Raw genomic sequence first — 8728 nt, forward strand, 5'->3', positions numbered from 1 at the left:
CCTACAGTGTGTAAGTAGTAGTGTCATGTAGTGACATTATCACCCTACAGTGTGTAACTAGTAGTGTTATGTAGTGACATCATCACCCTTCAGTGTGTAACTAGTAGTGTCTTGTAGTGACATCATCACCCTACAGTGTGTAACTAGTAGTGTTATGCTACAGTGTGTAAGTAGTAGTGTCTTGTAGTGACATTATCATCCTACAGTGTGTAACTAGTAGTGTCATTTTACAGTGTGTAACTAGTAGTGTCATATATGCTACAGTGTGTAGCTAGTAGTGTCTTGTAGTGACATTATCACCCTACAGTGTGTAACTAGTAGTGTCATATATGCTACAGTGTGTAGCTAGTAGTGTCTTGTAGTGACATCATCACCCTACAGTTTGTAACTAGTAGTGTCATGTAGTGACATCATCATCCTACAGTGTTTAACTAGTAGTGTCATGCTACAGTGTGTAGCTAGTAGTGTCTTGTAGTGACATTATCACCCTACAGTGTGTAACTAGTAGTGTCATATATGCTACAGTGTGTAGCTAGTAGTGTCTTGTAGTGACATTATCACCCTACAGTGTGTATCTAGTAGTGTCATGCTACAGTGTGTAGCTAGTTGTGTCTTGTAGTGACATCATCACCCTTCAGTGTGTAGGTAGTAGTGTCATGTAGTGACATCATCACCCTACAGTGTGTAACTAGTAGTGTTATGCTACAGTGTGTAGCTAGTAGTGTCTTGTAGTGACATCATCACCCTACAGTTTGTAACTAGTAGTGTCATGTAGTGACATCATCATCCTACAGTGTGTAACTAGTAGTGTCATGCTACAGTGTGTAGCCAGTAGTGTCTTGTAGTGACATTATCACCCTACAGTGTGTAACTAGTAGTGTCATGCTACAGTGTGTAGCTAGTAGTTAGTGTCTTGTAGTGACATCATCACCCTTCAGTGTGTAGGTAGTAGTGTCATGTAGTGACATTATCACCCTACAGTGTGTAACTAGTAGTGTTATGCTACAGTGTGTAACTAGTAGTGTCTTGTAGTGACATCATCACCCTACAGTGTGTAAGTAGTAGTGTCATGTAGTGACATTATTACCAAACAGTGCATAGCTAGTAGTGTCATGTTAGGTAACTATTGTTATAGTGACATTATCACACTACAGTGTGCAACTATAATAGTGTCATGTTGGCTAACTATATAGTGACATTATCATTCTACAGTGTGTAACTAGTGGTGTCATGTTTGGCAGCAATAGTGACATTACAGTATAACCTCGATAATTAATATTATATTAATTTAACAGACACTTTGGGACCAACCAATTGCAAGTTTGTTGATATTTTACTGTTACAAGGAGGTTATCCTATCTCAGAGGTAATAGGGACCTAATACACTGATCAATAAGCACCTTCATAATACAGTTTAAGACTGTTTCCAAGGTAGCTACAGAGACACATAAACAAAGCTAAACACAACAATGATTATTTAGAGGCACTCAATACGGAAAAAGTTAACCTGAATTGCCATTATAAATAAACACCAAGTGTCGCATGTTTCTACCTATTCTTTCATCAAGATTGAGTTTGCAATTTTTTTTTTGCATAATTCAGCCAAAAGTGGTGCCTCACCTACTCCAACACCCTTATATCACCCTACATGGTGTACAGTAGCTAGTAGTCTCATCTTAGGTAGTAGTGTCATCATTGGGTACATTATCAAGAGTTTGAACGGTGTAGCTCCGTATTATGCAAAACCCCAGTAACAAACCGTAAGTATAAATTGGAATTCTTAACAAAGCTCTGAATGAACTATACAACACTATTTCATAGCACACATTACACGTGAAAAGTCAAGTTTGTCACAATATCCTTTAGCAGTATTAGGAAACAGTTCTCAAGAGTATTGATGACCTGCAGTACACATGATAATAAGCAGCAACACAGAACAGAATGTAGCTTACATTGAGAAACACTACACTGTGTCTAGCATGGTTCGAATCGACCATCTTGTTCCTTGGTGTCTTCTCTATAACACATACATCTCCAGATTCTTATAGCACACCTACAAAGTTAGAGTTGAACATGATATAACAAAACGGAAAATGGAGAAAGCACATGCACACACATACTTTTGGACTACATTATCCAACACGCACACACGCACATGCACACACTAACAAAGCGAAAAAAAAAGCAGAGCCATGTGAAGCACAGCTACAATGCTTGCCACCCAGTAAACCAGAGCTGGGATGCCTGTGCACTACTCAGGAGCTTGAGCTTCAATAAACCACAGGAGAACTGTCCGAGTCTCATGGAGAGAGGTTGCAGAACTATACAGTATTATCATACTGTAGGATATACATTTTAAAATGCAATCCGTTACAGTGACTGTATATTGTTTCACTTCCACAGAGTTTCGAATGAGACCAAAAAGCTGCTAAAGACCAAATGGCCTTGCTTCATGTCGGATTTGTCAAACACAATAAATGTGTATAGCATATAAGTACACTCACCAGCAGTAACATGTAATTCTTGGGTGTCCAGTAGCATGTCTGTAAAAAAGAGATGTAATGAAAATTAGACTCTGGGATGGGTGTGAAACTGCAGTATGCAAATTATAGACACTACTATAGTACATGACACTACACAGAGAAACATGTAGTGAGAGACACGTGTATCCATGTATCACATACACAGAGACACATGTAGCAGCATTACATTATGACTACATGTGTCTCTGTACATGTGTCTACTGTTGCTAAACTACATGACACTACTATAGCGTGTGTGGTGTGTGCGTGTGTAGTGTGTGTGTGTAGCATGTATGTGTAGGGTATGTGTGTAGTGTGTGTGTGTGGTATGTGTGTAGTGTGCGTGTAGTGTTCGTGTGCATGTGTGTGTCTCTGTGTAGTATGTAGAAAGTCTGTGTGTAAGGTATGTGTGTAGAGTGTGTGTGTGTGCAGTGTACGTGTGTGTGTAGTATGTGTGTGTGTGTGTGTGTGTGTGTGTGTGTGTGTGTAGTGTGTGCACCTGTATGTAGTGCAGTGTGTGTCTGTGTGTCTCTTTGTAGTGCGTAGCATGTGTGTGTAGTGTGTATTTGTGTAGTACGTGTGTATGTGTGTATTAGTGTATGCAGTGTGTGTGTGTGTTTCTGTGTGTAGTGCAGTATGTGTGTATTAGTGTGTGTGCGTGTGTGTGTGTGTGTGTGTGTCTCTGTGTAGTGTGTAGCATGTGTATGTGTGTGTGTGTGTGCGTGTGTGTCTCTGTGTAGTGTGTAGCATGTGTATGTGTGTGTGTGGTGGTGTGTGTGTAGTGTGCATGTGTGTGTGTGTATGTGTGTGTGTGTGTGTGTGTGTGTGTGTGTGTGTGTGTGTGTGTGTGTGTGTGTGTGTGTGTGTGTGTGTGTGTGTGTGTGTGTGTGTGTGTGTGTGTGTGTGTGTGTGTGTGTGTGTGTGTGCATGTGTGTGTAGTGCAGTGTGTGTGTGAGCAGTGTGTGTGGGTCACTGTGTGTGTGCGTGTGTGTGTGCATGCCTATCTACTTATCTATGTTGGTCCATACGCACCTACGTGAGCAAAATCGTTAAATGATAAAAGCAGCTTGTACGTAAGAAAAGCGAAATGAAGTTTGTAATAAACAGTTACGAGTAAACTTTGTGATTTCTTTCTGGCAGGCTGAAACATGGGTGACACGACTCTCCTTAGACTCTTTGATTTACTTTCTCTTCAAGTTTTACAGGCATTTAATAACTGAAAAACATTGGTACAAGCCTTGTAGACTTCCAGGAATAGCTTATCCCTTTGAGTTGAAAGTGGGTATGTCCCTTACGAACGTGAATGAAAATGAAGAGCAGCTTTAAGGCTTTGTTGAGAGGATTGGCGAGAAAAAACATGATAGTTAAACTATAATACAGTTTAGAAGATACTTCTATGCATAACATGCCATCTAGCATTAATTTTACTCTTCCTGTTATACCACGTCATCACTAGCACAGTTAGGTGGGCTACATTTCAAAGGTCCCAAAAGAGTTTCATTCACAATTACAAGTGGGGGTACTTTGTACAGAGCCATTGGAAGGGATAAGCTTTTGAGATGTTTGCCATGAAGACAGCAGGAGAAAATTCTGTTGGGGAATGCATTTTCACACTTTTAGATACTTACCTAGCTCTGGTTTTATTTTCAAAACCAGATCTGGAGTGTTCGAGAAGAGCAACTGTGCATGCTTCTACATAGAAAGATAGTTAACAAACAAGTCTTACCAGAGATTTCTCTCACTTACTTAACGAGGAAAATCTCAAAAGTTATCCCTTCTAATGGCTATCTGTACATACAATCCCCACTCTTATTGCCATTTTTGTGCTATGATGTAATTGTGGATAAAGCTCATTAAACAACTGGACGGGACGGACTTGTACTGGAGCACACTGAGAGTGAACTTTAAACTTACAAGCATGCACTAAACATGTCACAATGCATGGCCAATCTTAGGGAAGAATAATTCACTACCATGAAACTTGACAATGATACAATATACAAATAGAATTTGTGACACAAAAGATCTAGAGTAGTAGAGAAGTCAAGGGCATTATGTAGTGTGGAGAACAACTATCAAATGAGTATATTCATACTTTCATTTAACAGTTAAACTTACACTTAGAATTTTTCTCGGGTATGTGATACCAGCGCTCTATCATCTGGCTACAAAAAATAAATCAAGTGCATTACACTGCATATACCGTACAGCCTAAATATTTCGAGGGGAAACTTTTTTTTTGCTGATTGTGCAGTGTTGGGGGGGTTATCAGCAAAATTTTATCCTTGAAATATTTAGACCTCCCATAGAGAGTAATACATTTGGGTTGTACAGTGGAACCTGTGTTACGGTCACCTGGATTAAGCGGTCACCTTTGTATAACGGCCATGGTCACGAGGTCCCAAATATTTTCCAATACAAATGTATGCATTGTGGTCTGCATTAAGCGGTCACCTGTCTAACGCGTATAACGGCCAACCAAGAATTTGCCCATGAATCACTGTATACATAACTTTCTTCTTCGTATAGCGGTTGCTACCTTTTATGGTGGCTTGTTAAGCAAATTGCCTGGCACCACGGCATCATTTCAATTAATGCGCAATTATCACACTTCCTGCCTTTCAATGAATACTATATAATCTATCAGTCTTCATTGCTTAATCGTATTCAATAGCTATAACCAACATCCATAACAGGCTCACCTTGCCGTTTCTGTACTAAAATATTACTACATTGCGGTTGGCACGAGCCTCTTTATAATAATTACTCATTTATAACGGTCGTAGCCACTAAAATGTTGCTGACCACCTTATGCAGGTTTTCTCTATAACAGCCACCTGTATATAAAGGCCAGATATATCTGGTCCAAGGTGATCATTATAGACAGGTTCCACTGTATTTGTGAAAATTTTACCTTTAGCAACACTTAACCCTTAAACCTGCATAATCAAGAAAACTGGATTTAAACTTAATAAATACGCATGCCTTGCATAGAGCGCTGTAACTTTTGAAGCATCCATTCTATGGCTATGCGATTTACATTATTCTACTTGTGATGGAACAAGGATTAAAATGATACCTAGAGTTTTACCCTAATGTTACATGGTGATGCCATGAAAATAACTTTTTGGTAGGGAACATGCAAACTTTTTATTACATACCTCTATAAAATGGTCGATGACTCGATGGTAGTTGCTCCTATCACCTTGCAGTGACTTCCATTGGACTTGTCGTGAATTTTTGTATCAGGCAATATATGATTTACGTGAGTAATCCCACAATCAAAAGTAAGCATGTGGCAAGAATTATGAAACACGGAGACTTGACTTGTCGATGTTCATCACTTCATAATAAGTAAGCCACTGTAGTTACAGTGCTCCTCCAAGTAGCCCAGTGGACACACTTTTTAAATCTATGTGTGTTTGTAGGCTGTAAGAATTAAGTTATCTCACCTAGTGTCACCATGCGAGTCCATATTGTGTAAACATGCATTTTCGAAAAGCAGATTTAAGGGTTAACCTTGAAAAGAAATATTTAGGCTATACCTGTAGTAATACCCCCACCTTTGATGTTGGCCATGAAAAACAAATTTATAAGGTGTATGTATAAGGAATAAGGCATCTGCTCTAGTACATTGCCTACCTTATGATCTCAGGGTGGTTGACGATCCACAAAAGTTGGATTTCTTACCAAGAGTGTACCTTGACCCTTGACTTCTACATACAGCAAAAACTTAAATGAAAATTTCAACAATTTGTTTGGATAAAAGCAACTATTAAACTTTCGTGCTGTAAAATTTCCCACCCAAAGCTTCTTTTTCCTAGGAGCTTCGGTGATTATATCAGACCATGTATGGAATTATTGGTAAACACCACTTGTCACCCTTAATCACTCACAAACCTTAATGCACTAGTTTGTAATGTACCGGACAGTAAACCAGCCACGTCTCAGGATATTAAACTAAAATTTTAACACAAGATAGATAAGCACCTAATACCTCATTTAAGCTATTAAACAGAAAATAAACCAAACAGGTAGGTTTCCAAGATCACGTTACAATTATTGAATGTAAAAGTGCTACTTGAAATGATGCTTGTACTGTCCTATGCCAAAAATCCGGATGAAGATCGTACAATACAGGATACATTAGAGTGACACCTCCTTGACAGTAGGTAGTATAGGCATGCTGTCTACTTCTAATAACGATACAGTCGAGTCCTTTGTGGAGACTTAAACCCATATGCATGCCATACAATGGTGATGGGATAAGGTAGAGGTTTAACCAGTTTGTATACAATGCATTTATTGCTCTTTCTACTCCACAACCCACATTTTTAAAAAAGCTGGTAGCCAATACTACTGGATTTATTTTTTTGTGCGATTTTTTTTTTTGAAATATAACAAGTAAATAAACAAGAAACATGTGATGGAAGCATGCACCTGACCCTCACACATTGCAAGGTCAAGTGCTGCGATAGTAACTGGACTGGCAGGGTTACAGTAAAGAAAAACTGGTGGAGCATCTAATCCAGGACACTACACTACTGGTCTTTCTAAGCAGCAGGCAGAAATGCTAACCTCTTGTAAGCAATACTAGCCGCACCTCCCATTCCCCCAAAAAGTAGGGAATACCAATGGGGTGAAGGAGCCCATTTCAACATCACTCACTATAATATAGCTAAGATCAGACCGACTTTCTTCTTTTGTGTGTGGGTGGGGAATAAGTGGTCTAGTACACTTCCCATAGAATTTCTGTGTAACGTTTCACCAGCTCTATGGTGGGTGCTGATTGGCCACTCATTCCGCACTCACACACTAAGAAAAAATTCTGTCTGGTCTACGCAAGACTACCATAGCCACGCCAACTGGTGCATTTTATTTAGAGAAAGTAGTCTAGCCTTTCAAAACAATATAATCTCAACGTGTGTATCTACTTATCCTACTTACCTTTAGTCCGTTTGAGCAGTTTTCTCTATGTGCTGACCACTCCTTGGGGGTAGACTTGAGTTCTGGACAGAGCCTGGTACCACTACATCACGTGCGTACTGAATGAACGTTAAATTTTTAATTATTTGCCATGTCAGGAACAGAGGAAATTAACGCCTCGACGTGTTAACAAACCAGGTCAGCAGTGTTTATAAATTCTTAAACTTTGAGCATTGAAACTTATGCAATTGGAATTTGCGAATTCCAATTGCCTAATGTCCTAGTGACCAAACGGTAAAGTAAATAGGCGCTTCGCGCGCGCAGCGCGCGAAGCGCCTATTTACTTTACCGTTTGTAATATTAGACTTATAATTGGCCCCAAAATACACGGATCTATCAGCTCCTCATAGACATATCAGCTTAATCAAGTCACCACATAGTGAGTTCAGCCACCCTGCAGATCACACTAGTATTATGAGTAAGTGTAGGTGACTTCCTTCAGTTTGTATGGCTAATTGAACTTAAACCCTCTATTGGCCCCTAATTTCCAAAGGCTGCAGCACATGTTGCTTTCAGACCTTCAGTGCTGGCCACTGCAAATTCTCATAATAATAAATACTTAGGCTCAAAAGAAGTCTGTCCCTCGTGGAGGAGGCACAGTGTGGTACTGGACTAGATATTGGGTGGCCTGCAGTTCGAACCCTGGCCCTGGGGTTGGTTTTTTTCCTTTCTTATTTCATTATCTTTTTAACCTTACTGTTTGGTTAAGCAATGTTTAAGTCTCTGGTTCCTGTTTGTTACGTTAGGTAATCCAAAGGCTGCAGTACACGTTGCTGTCAGATCGTCAGTACTGGCCACTGTACATGTAATAGTAGTAAAATAATGATAACAATTCTTCATCCTACTTGTAGAATAAACTTGAAGGCTATATATTAATTTTTTGTCCAATAGTTGGGTGATTAAAACATTAAACAAGAAGGGTGCTACATGTACAATAAATTTTAATACCCTCCAAGATTTGAACCCAGGGTAAAACTGAGAAAATGCTATGGTATGCAAACTACCCACCTCCTTTATTTTCCAGCAGAAACCTATAAAAGAGGTATGTTGGGATGAAGAAGAACCCTAGCCTAAGCTGAACCTGACCCTATTTAGCTCTAGTGTTAACTAATGTATGTGTGTAAAACGCATTGATGCCTTCCACTGTCTGAGTTTTTGAAGTGAACCAGAGTTGGCCCAGGAAGTTCTCAGGATGATGGCTGGGATGTGTTCTCTCTCTC

At 39.5% G+C, this 8728-nt stretch overlaps 1 long non-coding RNA gene across 3 annotated transcripts; it reads right to left on the bottom strand.

The window, feature by feature from the left end:
- Positions 1-1761: 1761 nt before the first annotated feature.
- Positions 1762-7758, bottom strand: LOC136246524 (uncharacterized). Of its 3 annotated transcripts, XR_010696552.1 has the most exons (6): positions 7470-7758; positions 6165-6238; positions 4641-4687; positions 2505-2543; positions 1953-2053; positions 1762-1902 (listed from the first exon to the last, which is right to left on the bottom strand). It is a non-coding gene; the product is annotated as an uncharacterized lncRNA (long non-coding RNA). The 3 variants fall into 3 exon arrangements; XR_010696551.1 differs by lacking the exon at positions 6165-6238 and having other exon boundaries at positions 7470-7751; XR_010696553.1 differs by lacking the exons at positions 6165-6238; positions 7470-7758 and adding an exon at positions 5684-6068.
- Positions 7759-8728: the final 970 nt, after the last annotated feature.

This window comes from Dysidea avara, chromosome 2, assembly GCF_963678975.1.
Source record: "Dysidea avara chromosome 2, odDysAvar1.4, whole genome shotgun sequence".
NCBI classification, from domain to species: domain Eukaryota; kingdom Metazoa; phylum Porifera; class Demospongiae; order Dictyoceratida; family Dysideidae; genus Dysidea; species Dysidea avara.